Consider the following 19,000-nt stretch of genomic DNA (forward strand, 5'->3'; position numbering starts at 1 on the left):
AAGTTTGTGAAGCGTGGGCTATCCGTGTTAGAAATCAAATAATCCATCAATGAAATGAAAGGATGAAATTGGTTTTTGACTGCACTAGCCACAAGTGTGTGGTTTCCGTTACATCTTTGCAACTGGACATGAGCTAGACACATATGATGCGTTCATACTACTATTTGTCTTGATTGACATTTTTATCTGGAACTTGTTTTTGAGTGTTAAATAAACAAATGATTTGCATGTTAAAAACGTGAAGGTTTTTGAGTGTGACAATGAATCTATTACGTGATGTTATTAATTAATTCACGTGTTATAATATAAATGAACGATATGATTGATATTTCATGAACTATATAGTTTTAATAAATAAGTACACGTGTTGTAGAATTAGAGTATTGGTGACAACACAAGACAGTGCAACAATTGATTGTATCAAAGAAAAAAGAATGAGGGCCAAGTAATGTCATGTGTCTCCAACCCTCCCTAGTCAGCTCTCTCTAGTACTGTCTAATTTTATGTATATACTTTCAAAAACAGAATAGCATCAATAAATTATATCCATTTCCACGTACGAAATTCTTAACAAAAAAAATAGCACAAATAACATAATTATATGTGTCCATCTCCATCTATGCATGAGTTCCCAACCCCTTCTCCTCATCCGTCGATTCACGTTCCACCAGGTCTCTTGAGCCACTCGGATTCTCCGGCTGCATCTCCCTTCTCCCTTTTCCAAACCTTCCAACCGTTACGTAATGTCGAGCAAAGAAATTGAAATACGCAAGGTTAACAACTCCGAGGCCAGCAATGATGTAGTAGTAGTAGTCCAGCTTATTCTTGTTAAGGTCATGACCGCCGAGCCAGGGCGTTTCCCCCTTCTTTTGGGTTGCCTTGTGGACTATATTGACTATCAAAGAGCCAAGATAACTCGAAACCGATAAGCTGAGGAAGAAGACTCCCCGGCAATAGTCCTCATACTCTCCGGCATTTGCATGGTGAAAAACTCCATTATGGAAACAGCCGCAAAGGCCTCGGTCAACCCTGATAAGACAAACTGTGGCAAGAGTAGGCCAAAGCTCACGGATGAAATGAATGATCCGTGTTTCAAAGCAGTTTTCCGACGGTGCTCTTCAACGATCCCAGATACCAACATGGACAGAATGGACAGCACAATGCCAGTGTTGATCCTCTGTTGCATCGTCAGTCTTTTGTCCCTACCGCTCCTTCTTTGGGCCAGCGGGAGGTAAATTTGCTCGTAGATGAAGATCCACGTTGCGAGTGCAAGCATTGCTATGATATTCATCCATCCGGGTGCGAATTTGAAATGCGGTCCCATGGATCTGTCCGTTTGCAATATTTGTAAGACCCCGAAAGTGTTATGTTGGTCCATGCACATGAAAGTCCCGATTGCTGTAACCCAAACTGGAAGAATTGCCACTAAGCACTTCAGTTGTTCAACTTGTTGGAGGCTACACAGCCTCCAACTGCTCCTAGGCTTGCCTTGATTGTCCAATTCATTCGGGTTAGTTATTATAGCAGCTCTGTCAAGGAACCTGAAGCGATTAGTGTGAGGGAGCTTCAAGATCGTATATGACTGATCAGATGCATTTTTCAGTGGAGGATCATAAAATGAGTGCTCAGAAGCCAGTGAAACCGTAACTCTTGATTTTCGACAGGCAGCTGTGATGACCTTGGCTATGTCCAAAAAAATGCTCCCTTGAGGCTTCAAGTAAATGTAAGTGTGGCGGCCGACCAAGAAAATGGTGATAGAGGAAGCAAGGCAGGCAGTGGGAATGACAAACCCTATGACCCAACTGATATTGGTCTGGATGTACACAACTCCGGTGAGGGCCACAACTAGAGCCAGTGTGAAAGAGAAATACCACCAATTGAAAAAGCTTTGGAGTTGCGCCATTCCTTTCGCTGTCCTGGTGTCAAATTGGTCAGCACCAAAGGCAATGTTGCAGGGCCTGATGCAACCTGCTCCTAGGGAGAGCAGTAGAAGAGCAATGTAGAGGAAGGCCAGCTGCCAAGGTTGGGGCTGAGGGCAATGTTGGGTGTCTTTGCAGGTGGAGGGTCTTAACTTATCTATAGATGCAGTAAGGGTCATGGCTCCCATACCCTGAAATAAAATGATAAAGTGTAAAGAAAAATTTGCAACCATGCGTACAAAATCATCATTTTCCTGGATTACATGATACTGTACTACCAAAAGGAAAAACCTAAGAAGATGGAGAATATATATGCAGGGGACAGGCATGAGAAATAATTACAATGCACAATTGAATTGTTATAGCGAAATATGCATAAATAGAACTAGTTACAAACGTTTAATAAAATAGATAATGGGACACACTAAACAGATGATAAGCCATATATAAAATGGGTTTGGTTCTATATTGAAAGTTTGTAGCCGGTTTGTATGTGTGCACATTTCCCATTCTTCTAAGCATATAAGAGATCGGTTAATTATTTCACTTCAATGTTAGTTATGCTTGACTGAAATTCCAAATAATGGATTAGATGAAATTGATGATTAATCTAGTGAGACAGAACTTCTAATTGGAAAAGAGACAGATGAATCATAATTATTACCAGGAGAGATGACATGGATCCAACGAGGAGGGTACTAAATCTGCCCAGATAAGCATCAGACACAAAAGCACCTGCTAGTGTTACAACATTCGATGTACCATTCCATATATTAACCACATTTACCACGAATATTCCATTTAAGTTGTATCTTGTACTCAAGTACACTGTGATGTTGGCTATCAAACTCATCGAAGCCAACTTCTCGAACGATTCATTCCCTTCAAATTAATCAACCAACGAAATAAAATTAACGAAATGGCAAACCAAAACCCCATCAGAAATCACATGAAAGAAAAAATTCAATACAAGATTATAAGATGAATGATATTGTGTACCAAGAATGTATTTGATAGCTCTCCATCCTCCTTTAGGGTTTGGAGGGGGCACTTGCTCTAATGGTGAAGAATCATTCTCATTCTCCATCTCTCCCTCTTTCTCTTTCTCTCTATTTTTCCCTCGCTGCTCACTTTCTCTGAAACCACATTGCATCTTTTTGTTTTATTATTTATTAGAGCTTAGTTTATCTTAGTTAGGTAGTGTAATCAAAATTAGGATATAGATAAGTATCTAAGATTTGATTCTATCGGCTTACCCGGACTCAGCCCAAGATACGAAATCGGTTAGAATTTAATTAAGTAAAAAATTTGAAACTTTAGTCTTCAAGTGTTGACTTAGTTATGGTGGGAATGGATGACTGGTGAGAGAAATGTGGAGCAGCTTGTTATGGGTGTGATGACTTGTGAGTTATGAACACTGACTTCGATTCTATGTTTACGTTCATTACGTACCCAAACAAACTCCAGTACAACACATGTGCAATGTTCTTCTTATCCTAAGCCTTAAGTTTCTCCCAACCTTAACTGTGTATTCAACGCCAAACCTACGTGTTGCATAACGAGAACTTACCTGATCACTTTGGCTGTGATTTAGGCTTTTTAGCGATTGTTTACCGAATTTATTGAAATAATAAAACACAAAAAAAAAAAAAAAAGCTTAATGTTGTGGTATAAATTTAGAGAGGGAGGAACGGCTATAGAGTAGAAAGGGCTTGAAGAATTGTATGATAACATTTGTCATCTCTTGGGCCTGTATTTATTCTAGTAAGAAAGAGTAACTTGCTTTTCAAGTAATACAAACGTTAAAATGAAAGATTTTCAGTTTTTTAACGGTTTGTTTGATGACCATAATAAAACTCGTAGCATTTTGATCATGTTGAGTTTGTTTGATGACCATCTCAGTTTTTTACTTTTTAAACAAAATGAAAATTAAAACCCAAATTAAGAAAAGCTACTTTTGTGAGTTTTTTAAATTTAGCTTGATTTTAGTTTTTAGAGTTCATTTTAAAGAAACCTGAAAACTATATCAAACAAGTTTTCAGAAAAAAAGTGAAAAGTGAAAAAAAAAAAAAAAAGATTATTGAACTGCCGCTAAATTAATAACCGCTGTATATATCAAGTACATATGATGAAATTAAAAAAAAAAAAAATAGTCATATTAATTCTCACTATTGACTAACATTATGTTTGGATAAGGGAAATAAATATGAAATTTTGGTAAAAGTTTGACAGGCACCAATTCTCTTGTTTAGATTCATAAACATAGAAATTTAGAATTTCCGCGTGGAAAAAAAACTTGGAATTTGGAACCTCCAAATCCCAAGTTTAAATTCCATGTAAATATGCGTTATTTCTCAATTTCTATGATTGAGAGTTTAAAAATAACAAATTCCGTATTCAATTCCATTGTTCTTTTAGATTAACTAAACAAGATTACAAATTCTAGAATATAAAATCTCGTCCTTTCAATTTCCGTCATTTGTAATTTCCTTAATAATCTTAAATTTCTTTACCCAAACATAAGTGTAATAGAATTGATAACTTGTTTAGCAGAGCTCTGAAAGGAATTAGAGCTCACCCATACAAACATTCCTGGAATGGCTTTTCGTCATGCTTGTCAGATTTATCTTAATTTCAAGTTTCAATCTGAAATCCTAATTATGGTTTCTAAACAATTATATAATCTCGGATTACACATATTTATGAATGTGAATGAATTTCTAATGTAGAGAGAACAGCGATGGAATCAGAATTTCTTATAAAAGGGCCTCGTACTAATATTAGAAAAAAAAAAGTTGGAGCTCATACAATACACCAAACCACTAACTGAAAACATTTATATCCACTACAACCATGGTTGTCCTCCATTTTCGTAAAGATAGACAGAGAAATAAAATCCCCGTTATCAAAGTACACATCTACAAATGAATAAAGAGATTCACAAAATTTTGGTTAATCCTCGTTCCTATTCGCTAGGGGGAAAACACATCTTAAGATTTTATATAAATTGTTTGTGTAAATCACCTAAACTAACTAACTATATCATACAAAATATTTTTTAGACAATTCTGTTGGATAGGATTTGGACTCTTGTGTTGTTATCATGTATTAGGATATTAATCCTCTCTGTTGTAGGCTTTATCTCTTAGGATATTGATCTCTAAGTTTCCTGAATTACAATTGAATCAGTTTTTACAATTTCTTTCCAGATATCTGTTGAGATGAATGCTATGAACTAATTAATCTAAGGGAAGTTTTATTTAAAGCCATGTAATATCTTTTTACACCCAACTTAAAATTTTAAATGTTAATTGTCTATTTTACCCTATTGCATAATTACTATTAAGTACAAAATGAAATTAATAATAAAACTCGAATTTATCAATAAACCGCAAACACTATAATTAAACCTTACGATCATTCTTTGTTTATCCTACGTTCATTCCGGCTAAAACTCTAATAGCTCTCATAGAGAAAAATAAGTTTTTCTATTGATGGATGGTGATTTTGAAGTTTTGAATCCTCCAACCAAGGTATGACTCAATTTATGAATTTTTTGTTCGTTTGATTTCAATTTTTTAGAGTTTAGAAGATGAGTATTTGGTCTTAATTTTTTTCTTTTTCCAATCAATCCTGTATAATTTGTTTATCTTTTTACAACAACAAATTGCTATAGTTGGTCTCCCGATCTCCCGTCCAGCTGCATCCCAAAAAACCAAAAGGACTTGCAGCTATTGCAAGGACCTTGGATTCCGTTTGCTTCTCCTGTTTTTATATTATTATTTTTTTTCTTCTCTGTCGGTGTAGTCTGACTACACCCCAAAATCATGGCATCGCTATTGGTAACTTTAAATTGATTGATGACTTTGTGCATTGTGGGTACATTTGTGTGAAGGTTACCCTATGCCACCAGTTTCTACCATGTGGCACAAAAAGAGTCAAATGAGCAATGATATTAGAGTGAAAAACTTGTACTCAAAATACCCGGGGCGTGTGGATCAATTTAAACAACTTCGAGGGCTAGAGAATGTAGTCACTAATGATGTTGTGGATTTGAAGATGATTAAAACATCGAAGCATTTCTCGACACCCATGGACCTCAATTTGTGTATCATACCGGCCTCACAAAGCTCTGAGGTGTATCCATGTAGGAGTTTTGTGTGTTCAAGAAGCTCCGGTGATCGGGCATTAATTTCTAACAATTTTAAGTTTATTGGCATCTGTGATTTTTGTAATCTCATTCATTAATACAAGTATCAATTCAAATTTTCCACAGTGACTTACAAATAACATCTCATTTGATTTTCATTGCTGCCAAATATCACAGTAGTTTGCCTAACAGGGCATAATTGCCCTTTTACTTGGGGAATTACCATTACAAACACGCCCAACGGCATTATTTATAAACAGCTTTGATTATGCAAAAACTACTACTTGCTAACCTTGTTTTGTGGAGATATGATGGACATGAACATAGGATTTAAAAAACAGGCAGCTAAAAAGGAGAGAGCTTTTGAGGCTTTAAAGTAGTTTGAGAGTTTTGTCAATATGCTTCTCGGGCTGGAACTGGTTGTTATGGATAAGTTGAACCACCCCATTCTTATCTAGAACATATGTCTGTCTCCCTGGCAATGCCCCAAACAGATCTGACGGTACTCCCCATTCTTTCCTCACCTTGTTACCCTCATGGCTGAGTAATGTGAACGGAAGTCTGTACTTCATTGCAAAATCCTACAAACATTTCCATTCGTAATCAACTTTGAGCATTGATTTGTAGTGGTTAATTATGCATACAAAGCATAAAAAAACAAGTGTTGAATAAACTACTAGAGAGAACGAACATTCGCGATTTATAATTCTTAGCTCACGTATTAGCAGCTTAAGTTTTTTATTACATTGAAAAACCAACAAATTTATCCTTACATCTGTTGAAGAATCAATGAGCTTATTTGGCAGTAACTATTCAGTAGTCAAGTGGCACAGCCTGTTGCAGCAGCTTCTGAGTTAAAAATCTAATGGGTGTAAAAATAAATCCACATATTGAATTGGGTTTATGGGGGTATATTAGGTATTAAATTTAGATTTAAAGAGATATTAATAGTTTAGTTAAAAATCAAATGGGTGCAATGAGTAAATTAGGTGTATAAATAGGTTAGATAGGTTTAAATAAAATTTCTCTTAATCTAATAGTTATATATACATATGTCAGCTTTTTTTTTTTTTGGTCAAACGATAGTTTTTGTTAGATTAGATGTTAGATTAGCCACCGACAAAGTTCGAGCCTACGCTGTCATGCAAAAACTCTTTTCCATCACTGTGGTAAATGACCACTTGCACTTATGTTAGCTATTCAGTAAATGGCTATATATGCCTCTACTTCTCTTGTATCAATGTGGGCCATATATTATCTTGCCAAATACCCTAAACTCGAAAAGCTTCAGGTAAGTGCATAAGATTCCATATTAATTAATTATATCAAACTTAAAAGATTAAATGAATCATCCTCATTAAGTTTTATTATCTTGAGGTTCTCAGTGGAATTATACACCGGAGGATAATATAGTTGTAAGTCAGAACAAGAAAGGAGATTTGATTACATTTGAAGATATTTTGAAAATGAAATACACAAACAAGGTATTGTCTACAAATTAATGTTAAACATTTTATTGTTTACATTGTTGCTTTCCCTTTTTTTTTTAATCCACTGAGTCAGGTTTCAAATCCTTTCCTCTTTTTTTCTTTTTCTAGCTCAAAATAGTAATATTGCATGTAATTAAAAAAAAAGAAAAAAAGAAACAAAAAGCTAGTATGTGTCTTGCCTAGCATTCATATTGTTACAAACAAATTTTAAATCTCAAGCCAAACCTTTTGTATTTACATATATATAGGTGGTGGAACAAACAGTAAGAATGGCCAGCGCTGCAGCATTTCTTTTCCGGAAAGCTAACATGGAAGCTGAGTATAAATGTACAACTAATCCATTGTTCAAGTGCATGTTTGAGTTCTTGCTGCAATTCCTTTTAAAGCTCTAGCAAATTAAAGTTACATGCATGCTTATGTAAAGTGTGTTCTAAATAGACGACTAATTAGACCATGTTTGTAATCAAGTTAGTGGTAGTTTTAAATTCCTGCAGTTCACAAAATACCCAAGGGTTGGACTGTGATTCGTTGGATCCGATATCTCCACACAAATCCTGAGAATTTTGATGATCCTATGTGCTTTAATCCAAATAGATGGAGTGTAAGACTATGAATATTCTTGCATGACTCAATTATATATGAACTATTAAAAGATATTAAGAAGAAAATATATTTTCACAATTTTTCAGGAATCAGCTAAGCCTGGAACTTACCAAGTTTTCTTATGGTGGATCTTAAATTCTCAGGCGGGAACTTATCAACCCTGGAATCATTTATCTTTCACACCCATGGACGGAGGGAGGTAAGGCCCAATGGAGGCACATGCCCCCTCTCATCCTTTTTTATTTTATTTTATAAAAATTTCAAATTATTCATTTAATTATTTCCATTTTTTTTGCTTTGCAGGTTATTCAATTAATCATATTAAAATAGTGAAAATCCTCTTATAGTTTTTAAATGCCCCTCCGTCTTGTATATTTTTCTCACGCACTAATGTCTAAACTTTGTTGAGTTGCATGTATTTGGTTAATTAGTACAAATGAGCATTAGATTGTCAATAATTAAAAACAAAATCATACAATAGAGTAATAAAATTAGGCATTTTGCAATTAATTTTTTTCAGCATTTGTAAAAGAACTAGTTTTATTTGTTCAAAAAAGGAGCTCAAATTTTTTAAGGTACCTCTTTTTAGTTAAATTTTTGACTTCGTTCCTGTTCACACCCAACCCAGCTGATAAGGTTGAAATCACGATCAGCCAAATTTAGAAAAAAGGATTCCTTTTTTTGTTTAGCTTTGTATTTTGGGTAGTGGAAGAATGCCAAATGCAAACGTTGGGTAACTTTATTGGAGTATTATTTGAACTAATGTAATGTTTTTCGTTCTCGACTGGCAAGTCTGGCATAACAAGTGCTTGTCCAGCTTTTCTTTTTTCTTATCTGGATATTATCAAGCCATTTTTCCTTCGAGTCTTTTACTTGAAACAAACTAGTCGATCATCTGAGTTCACTCCGTATTCTAATTAAGTACACTCCAATTTTTATTTTCAATTCTCGTTATATCTACGAAAACCCCTAACAAAGCCGATTGTTTATAACGTACTGTTGACCCTAAAAATTACAAAGCTTACGTGGCGCGCATGTCTGGTAACTAATAAGCTAACTACGTCATTCGGTTGAATGCGGGGCGTGCCAACTCGTTGGCCGAGCTCGGCCGAGGAGTAAAATTTGTTGATGTTGCGTTGAGCGCGTTGCTGACTTCTTTATCTTGCGACTGCGGTTGATGAAGGAACAAATCTCGGCCTTTGGATTCTCGAGCCTGAAGACAAGGCTGCTAGTTCTGCGAAGTTCACAAATCTTCGGCATCGGATTCGATCATAGTGATTATATTCCTGAGAGTATAAGCACGTCAAATCAACACCAGACTGTACAGACACAAGTATTCAAAGGTGATGTATGTCTTGATGGTGAATGTGGTTCGGCCGTTAGAATGCCAAACTCTGAAACTCACTTGTGAGTATCCAATCATAAAATCACTCGGCGTTCAATGCGTCGAATGTCGTAACTCGTAACACCTTACTTTGCCGAGAAGGCTAATAAGATGACCTCTGCCAATAAGGATTCGGAAACCCTTCTCGACTGAGACTTGGATAGGTAACTAGTCAGCCTCGACGCAGTGATGTTTATCTAAACTGAAGATGCTTCGGGAACGGCTAATTCTACGGCAATAGTGCTGTTTATCCAAGCTGAAGATGTTCGCTGGTTGCCTTCATAGTGCTGTTTATCCAAACTGAAGATGTGTTGGCGGAAAAAAGAAAAAAAAAATCTCAAGATGTTTGAGAGGTTTTGCGCAGGGCAGTTGTGTGTTGAATTGGAGGTCTTTGAACTGCACCCTCCTTTCTTTATTTATAGCAGCAAAACCCAATCCTAACCATACTTGAACTAGGACTCCTTACCCCAATCCATCTTATCTGGGCCAATCCCACTTCTATTAGGATTTTGAATTCAACCTCTTACTAGGCCATATTCACCTCCACTTTCCGGTATCCTTATCTGGCCGAGAATCCTTACTGCATCAGGACTTAACCACTTCATTCATTTGCTTCGCAATAGGGCCCACCTATTTCCTATTCATCTGGAATATTCTTTTCTGAACAGGGCTTGGCCGACTTTTAGTTAGGCGGCCTATGAACTGGCTGGGTAGAAATCCTCGAACAGAGCTTCTGGGCCGAGAACAATTCCATATTCAGCCCAACCCAATAATTTTAGGTCCAAACACGTACATACTCAGATTGGATGGCCTCAAAAGGTTTTATTGTCGATCAAAATCTCAGTAATAAGAAAGACGACACAAATTGTCATGGCCATCCAAGTGATGAGGAGAAAACAAGGTTAAAGAAAAGAAACAAAAGAATTGATCAGTATAGCCAGCAATATATATAGGTTTAATCGTTGCGTAGACAGAGGAAGAGGGTTTTTATAAAAGAAAAAAAACAAATTTTCTTCAATAATACGTAGTACGTAGTATTTAGTGGGACGAAAGATCAATGGCCGAGATTGAAAATAAAATATTGAATAGTTGTGAAATAAATTTAACGGCTAAAACACTCGTAACACTGAGTGTTAATAACATTGAAATCATGTACACCCACGAAAAAGAGCAGTTTTTCTTTCATTGTATGTATCACTAAGTAGTCCATAAAATCAACGATGAAATCTTACATATAGAAATCTAATGGAACTTTCCAACTGTAAATTCTTTCATAAAACTCGTAGCCGAACCCATTTGTACAATTGGTGTGTATAGATTAATATGGTTAGGGTTGAAGTGTTAATACGTAAGCAACGTTGTAGAATAAAAAATATATATAATATAATTCAAAAGATCTTAAGTACCAGCAAAAGCATCTGGTTAATCGTAACGACGCTATAATTTTTGGTTTGATTACAAAAATGCCGCAATTTAGTGTCAACAGCTAATTAATAACTTTAGGCGGAGCTCAACACATAGGCAGTCTGCAGTCAGCTAGGTTTACCTTTACCTTTTGTATACAAGACTGGTTACAAATAGATAGAGGTTGGCCGTTGGAAAGGGATTTTACCTGAGGACATGGACTAAAGCTCATCAACTATGCTAATTGAGCACCATAATATGCTGATTTGTATTCAACAATGTAAACAAACTTAACTTTGTCCTTTGAAAAAAAGAATAAATAGAAGAGGATTATGCTTAAGACGGGTGTAAGTGCAACTACCTCTTTGGCACATAAGGACAACAACTAAATTACCTCTTTGGCACATAAGGGCACCAACTAAATTACGTATACAAATAGCCCTATTTGGCATATGGGAGATTTATTTTATTGTGTTATTCTCATTTGATAGGAAAGGGATCCTCTCCGGATCTCTTCCACCAAATCCACCCAATTAGAGAATCCGGACCCTTGAAATTTGATTTAACGCCTAAAATTATTATAACTTTTAAAGGAAGTTCCTGTTTTTAGCCGTTAGATCAAATTTCAAGGATCTGAATCCCGTAATTGAATGAATTTGGTGGAAAAGATCCGGAAAGTATTTATTTCCATTTGATAGGGATAGGAGAGTATTAAACATGAGGGATGTGACCGAGGCAGTGTTTTGCATGTAGGTGTCAAGTGGGCTTTGTTCCCCTTGTCCGCAAGCCAAATCCTGGTCATACGAATATTTAAACTAGGATATTTAACCAAGAGGGGATTTCGTATGTGCTGCATCTCAGATTACGACATTCGCTTACCGGCGCTAAATTGCGGGCCGGTCATATGGACATCCATTTTGGGGTGCGGTACTCACCTTCTTTTGGTGTTCCAAAATTGTTTGCCGTCCAGAGACGACTTTATCAATGATAATTTGGTTAAGTACTATATATTTTCATTTTCTTGGTTCTATATTTATGTATGAACAATACTTGGCTACTTAAAGATGAATAGGAACTCTTACTTAAAATTTCTCAAAATTGTTCATTGTCAATTTATAGAAGTTCGTGTTAATAATTAAAACCGTTCATATTATAAATCACCCTATAAAATTCTTCTATGAACAAAATCAATTAAAACTAAGGTTGTTTAGTCATCAATTTGTTTAAAAACAAATGAATGGTATTGGTAAAAGCATTACGAACCATCTATGTATTTTCTACAGTAGATTGACTAAACGACCTTAGTTTTAATTTATTTTTTTGCAGAGACGATCTTGACAGTGTGATTCATAGTATGAACGGTTATGATCATAAGCACAAAGCTCTATGATTAAAACACTAAGAGTTTTAAGTAGAAGTTCCTACTCATCTTTGAGTAGCCAAGTATTGTTTCTTTATGTATACTAACGAGCAACATTAACATCGTCTTTTTTTTTTCAAATAAAATAAAATAGAATACAAATAAAATTTGATGAGTATTGACAAATGATTTAGGCTTATTTTTAGTTATGCACTATGAAACTCGATGTTAATCTCACTTTGTTCCCTGTAACTCAAAAGTCACTACTTTACTATCTGAAACTCAAAATTCGCTTCACTTTGCGCCTTGGGACTCAATTTTGATCCCAGTTTGCTCCCTAAAACTTTGAAAGTCGTTTCTACAAAACTCAAAATTCGCTCCATATTAGCTTAGATATGTTAATTTCTTATGTGAGTTCGATTTGGGCAAGCCAGGCTAATCAATTTCTTTTTTATTTTTTTTATCTCTTCAATTTCTTTTAAACATAATATTCTCAAATTGTTGAATGTTGAATAGTCTTATTGCACATGTGAAATAATCTTATTGGGTATTGGTAGACCTGGCAAACGGGTCGTGTCTGTCGTGTTCGTGTCGTTTTCGTGTAACACCTGTTATCTTAACGGGTCGTGTCGTGTCACACCCGTTATCTTAACGGGTCCTTAACAGGTCGTGTCACTTTACCCAACGGGTAAAGTGACCCGACCCGTTATGACCCGTTAAGAAAAAAAAATTTTTTTTTTAAAATTTGCACATACCACACATTGCGACATAAATATTACTTGAAAACATTAAAACATTTCTCGTTCAAGTACTATATCTACACTCGAAAATGAAAGCCTAATAAAAAAAATAATACATACACTACTAATCTATTACAAATATTAAATGTGCAAGGATAAAGAGTTTTTGTTTTTAAGATTGACTAACACTTAGAGTTTATTTATACTTTTATTAAGTATAACATAAGATTTTGTGGTATCCACTTGTGTAAATATTTTAAATTGAAGATCGAATTCATTCATTGTATTCATATAGGGTCAAGGAGTGTAGTTATAAAAAATCATCAAAATCGGAGTTAAAATAACCGTTAAATCGTGATTTTTCGTTTATAACCGTTGAAAAGCTTTGTCCCGTTACTTGATCTCTGAATGTTTTTTTTTTGTGATTTTTTGCTGATGTGATCTCCAAGCATATACAAACAATTTTGACGGTTTGGATCGTTGAAATTAGTTTTGGAGAATTCGTAAAACGATAGATTGACTAACGCTTAGAGTTTATTTATACTTTTATTAAGTATAACATAAGATTTTGTGGTATCCACTTGTGTAAATATTTTAAATTGAAGATCGAATTCATTCATTGTATTCATATAAGGTCAATGAGTGTAGTTATAAAAAAATCATCAAAATCGGAGTTAAAATAACCGTTAAATCGTGATTTTTCGTTTATAACCGTTGAAAAGCTTTGTCCCGTTACTTGATCTCTGAATGTTTTTTTTTTGTGATTTTTTGCTGATGTGATCTCCAAGCATATACAAACAATTTTGACGGTTTGGATCGTTGAAATTAGTTTTGGAGAATTCGTAAAACGATAGATTGACTAACGCTTAGAGTTTATTTATACTTTTATTAAGTATAACATAAGATTTTGTGGTATCCACTTGTGTAAATATTTTAAATTGAAGATCGAATTCATTCATTGTATTCATATAGGGTCAAGGAGTGTAGTTATAAAAAATCATCAAAATCGGAGTTAAAATAACCGTTAAATCGTGATTTTGCATTTATAACCGTTGAAAAGCTTTGTCCCGTTTACTTGATCTCTGAATGTTTTTTTTTTGTGATTTTTTGCTGATATGATCTCCAAGCATATACAAACAATTTTGACGGTTTGGATCGTTGAAATTAGTTTTGGAGAATTCGTAAAACGATAGATTGACTAACACTTAGAGTTTATTTATACTTTTATTAAGTATAACATAAGATTTTGTGGTATCAACTTGTGTAAATATTTTAAATTGAAGATCGAATTCATTCATTGTATTCATATAAAGTCAAGGAGTGTAGTTATAAAAAATCATCAAAATCGGAGTTAAAATAACCGTTAAATCGTGATTTTTCGTTTATAACCGTTGAAAAGCTTTGTCCCCTTACTTGATCTCTGAATGTTTTTTTTTTTGTGATTTTTTGCTGATGTGATCTCCAAGCATATACAAACAATTTTGACGGTTTGGATCGTTGAAATTAGTTTTGGAGAATTCGTAAAACGATAGATTGACTAACGCTTAGAGTTTATTTATACTTTTATTAAGTATAACATAAGATTTTGTGGTATCCACTTGTGTAAATATTTTAAATTGAAGATCGAATTCATTCATTGTATTCATATAGGGTCAAGGAGTGTAGTTATAAAAAATCATCAAAATCGGAGTTAAAATAACCGTTAAATCGTGATTTTTCATTTATAACCGTTGAAAAGCTTTGTCCCGTTTACTTGATCTCTGAATGTTTTTTTTTTGTGATTTTTTGCTGATGTGATCTCCAAGCATATACAAACAATTTTGACGGTTTGGATCGTTGAAATGAGTTTTGGAGAATTCGTAAAACGATAGATTGACTAACACTTAGAGTTTATTTATACTTAGATTCACCACTTCTATTAATTTTCATTTTTCCCTCTCTTTTTTGTTTCCTTTTCAACTTTTTCTTATCATTTTCACTTTTCCCTCCAACATCTTTCCCTAATTGAATTCCCTCACTTTTTTGTTTTATTTTCAACTTTTCTTAACATTTTCATTTTCCCTCCATTTTTTTTTTCAAAAAGGGCGGCAAGTTGGCAAATGGCAATGGCAAGAAATTGATTATTGAAATTTGAGAATGGAAACAAATCACATATGAGTCCTGACGCATCAAATTTCAATGGATGCAAAATCATGCAAATATGCAATGCATGATCATGCATATTAAATTATTAATTAATAATTATTATAGTTTTTATAAAATTTAATATATATATATATATATATATAATTAGTATAGATAGACTTAATATTTTGGGGGTATAATTATTATAGTATATATAATTATTATAATTATTATAAATTTTATAGTTAATTTAATATATATATATATATTTATTATAATTTTTAGGGGTATAAAATTGTAAAATTAATGTATATAATTATTACAGTATTTTTTGAGGGTTATAAAATTATAAAAATAATATTCTGCTTATCGTGTATCGTGTTTACCCACGTGTATACCCGACCCAACCCGTTATCTTAACAGGTGCTTATCGGGTTACCCGATAAGACCCGATTCGTTATCGTGTCGACCCAAACACCTGTTAATTTCGTGTCGTGTCGTGTCGGGTTATCGGGTCGTGTCAGAAATTGCCAGGTCTAGGTATTGGATCTCACATATGTTTTAGGAGACAACTTGTAGGTTTCAGGGAGAAGAGAGAGTCCACAAAGTTTCAAGTAGATTACTATAAGTTTCAGAAAGCAAAGTGATGACTTTTAGTTATAGGAGGCAAAGTGAGATTAAAATAGAGTTCAAGAGGATGTAGCTAAAAATAAGCCAATGATTTATTTCCATTCTTTTTCCTCCATATATGTCTACAGTATACTAACTAGCTAGGGGGCTTCTTATTGGAGCAGTTCTAGCATGGAAACCCTCCCCCCAAGCAATACACTATGCTATCCACCTAGTGAACAGTAACTGCCCTTAATAAACAGTAATCGCCTTTTGCATTTCCACCGTTGCACTTCAATAGCTTTGGCAATAGGCAATAAAATATTAGTATTTTTTTGGGTAAAGTACAAAAAAACTACCTCAACTATTGGTATCACGACACTTTCATACCTCATCTTTTAAAATTGACAATGTCATACCTCATCTTTAGAATTTGGTCCAATGTTATACCTTCTGTTACTTGGCCATTTACATTTCAATTAAATGCTGACGTGGCTTGATTCGGGGCCCATTTTCTATTAAAAATCATTAAAAAATAAAAAAAAATTATTTAATATTTTTAAAATATTAAAATAATAAAAAAAGTAAATAAAATAAATAAAAAAAACAACCCTTAGTTCGTCCCTCCCCCTCCCTCTCTCCTCTCTCTTCTCCCCATCTTCATCTTCTTCCCCCGACTTGCAACACCACCCCCCCTAAAAAAAAAAAAAAGAAAAAAAAAAGAAATAATTCCAATTTGTCTTCCCTCTGCACCCACCCTCAGTTTGTCTTCCCCCCTCCTCACTCCCTCTTCTCCCTCCTGCAACCCCCCCCCAAAAAAAAAAAAAAAAAAACCCCAGATCCCATCGGTGGGAAGATGGGTGCGCGAAGAAGGTGGATGATGGGTGCGGAAGAGGATGTGGAGAATAGATGAGAGTGGTGGATTTGGGGTTGGCAGGGGGTTGAGTTTGGAGGGGGGGGGAGGGGGGAAGGGGACGAATTGGGTTCGCTTTGGATTTGTTTTTTTTTTCTTTTTTTTCTTGTTCTTCTTCTTTCTGGGTTGCAAGGGGGACGAACTGGGTTGGATTGGGTTTTTTTTTCTTCTTCTTTCTGGGTTGCAAGGGGTTGTTGGGCGGGGTGGGGGGGAGGGGAGAGAGAGATGGGAGGAAGGGACAAATGAGGGATTTTTTAAATTTTTTACTTTTCTTTATTATTTTAAAAAATATTAAATAATTTTTTTTAGTTTTTAATAGTCTTTTTATTAATTTTTTAATAGAAAGTGGGTTTCGAATCAAGTCACGTCAGCATTTAACTGAAAAGTAAATGGCCAAGTAACGGAATGTATAACATTGGACCAAATTCTAAAGATGAGGTATGAAATTGTCGTGACACCAATAGTTGAGGTAGTTTTTTGTACTTTACCCTATTTTATTTATTTATAAAATAATACAAAATAATTTTATTTGTAATTTCGGATAAGATTTTTAATTGTTCTCGTTGCGCCATGTGCCATTATCCGAAAAGTTATAAAATAATACAAAATAATTTTATTTGTAATTTCGGATAAGATTTTTAATCGTTCTCGTTGCTCCACTTGTCATAAAATCCGAAAAGACAATTATTGGTGATGGGATTTCCGATAAGATTATTAACCAATCACGTCGCACCACATGTTATAATCTGTTTACAATCTTTGAGGATATATTTTCATCAAATTTTTAATGAATGACGGCATGCCACATGACATTATCTACAACCAAATCCTTTCTAAATCCTCCATATAATCCACCATCAATTCTCACAAATTTCACACCAATTTTCTCAAGATCTCTATTATTATTCATAGTTTCTGCTTTATTCTTCACCAAAATCTCCATCATTATTCATAGTTTCTACTTCTTTCTTACAATGTCTTCTTCTTCCTCAAGGATGATGTGAGAAATCGATCAGCAAGAGGAAGAATTGTTTAACCAATTCTTTGTCAGTAGCAATTAAATACGGAATATGGATATGATCATCGTGCGGACATATATTCATATTTAGCACCTCTTTTCAATGTTTCTCCATTTTTTGCTGCTATGTACGAGGTCTTATACGGTAAACACATGGTTTATGTGTGAGTCCTATCGTTTCGTTTTTCTACAATAAAACAAGACACCTACTAAGAAGAGACTCGTACTAACTATAACATTAACATGGTATACTGAATGCTATTAGTATTGACAAATGAGATTGGATTAGGTACGGTGATGGAGTAAGAAAGTATAAAACTCACCTATTCGGAGCACCAACCGTCATATAAACATGTTTTCCAAAGATCAACAAGTTTATGTTCCAAGCAGAATAGCAGATGAAACCTTCATCCTAGACTAGCCCATTGTTGATATTGTAGGGGCCAATTCTATAATGGCAGTTCACGGAAAGTCTCATACTAGAGTTACAAGCTATGTTGTAAGCGTAATTAACCGTCCCGACACTCTCGGTCATATAAGCCAACTTGTCCAACCCATGGTGGCTGCACTTGAGTCGTGGGCTCAAAATTTAGAAGGGTAAAGTCAAATCATACGATGAAGCCAGGAAGGTAAATTAACTATCAAAACAATAAGTGATGAAGGAAATTTGAAGTTCTACTCTAAAATCAATATCTTTTTTTTTTTTTTTTTTTTTTTTGAACATAACCAAAATCAATATCGATGTATAGGAAAATGTATTTGTTTTGTAGTGGGTACTACGTAAGTGACACGTAAAACAAATTAAATATGGTTGGAAACAATCTTAAGAGCATATAATAGACTTGCTAAATGAGCTTCTAGCTAAAATAGAAAGAAATTGAAAAAACTCATCTCCAATCACAATTCCTCTTCTGCTTTTAAGATGACTAATCTTCAGCGAGCTCCTAAATCTGGAAAGGGAGAAAAAAGCTCCTATAATTTTTAGTTAAAATTTGATTTGATGAAATTAAATACATGATTGAAGATGCTCTAGAGACGCATATGATGTTTGATATAAGTACAGAAATACTTCTAGTTTAGCTATTTTTTTACGGAGCTCAATGCATATGTATTTAGCTAGGTTCATCTTTACCTTTTGTATTATAGGCTGGTTTACAGAAAGATGGAGGTTATTTGATGAATAGTGAATTTGCTTGAGGGCACCGACGCGTGCTCAAATTTTTTGTCAAAGCAACATTTCATTTTAAAGAAAAACCATTACAAAGCCCAAGAGCATATACGGATGC

At 34.5% G+C, this 19,000-nt stretch overlaps 1 pseudogene; it reads right to left on the minus strand.

The window, feature by feature from the left end:
- Window positions 1-617: 617 nt before the first annotated feature.
- Window positions 618-3,072, minus strand: LOC137712457 (protein NRT1/ PTR FAMILY 2.8-like; annotated as a pseudogene).
- Window positions 3,073-19,000: the final 15,928 nt, after the last annotated feature.

This window comes from Pyrus communis, chromosome 13, assembly GCF_963583255.1.
Source record: "Pyrus communis chromosome 13, drPyrComm1.1, whole genome shotgun sequence".
Taxonomy (NCBI): Eukaryota; Viridiplantae; Streptophyta; class Magnoliopsida; order Rosales; family Rosaceae; genus Pyrus; species Pyrus communis.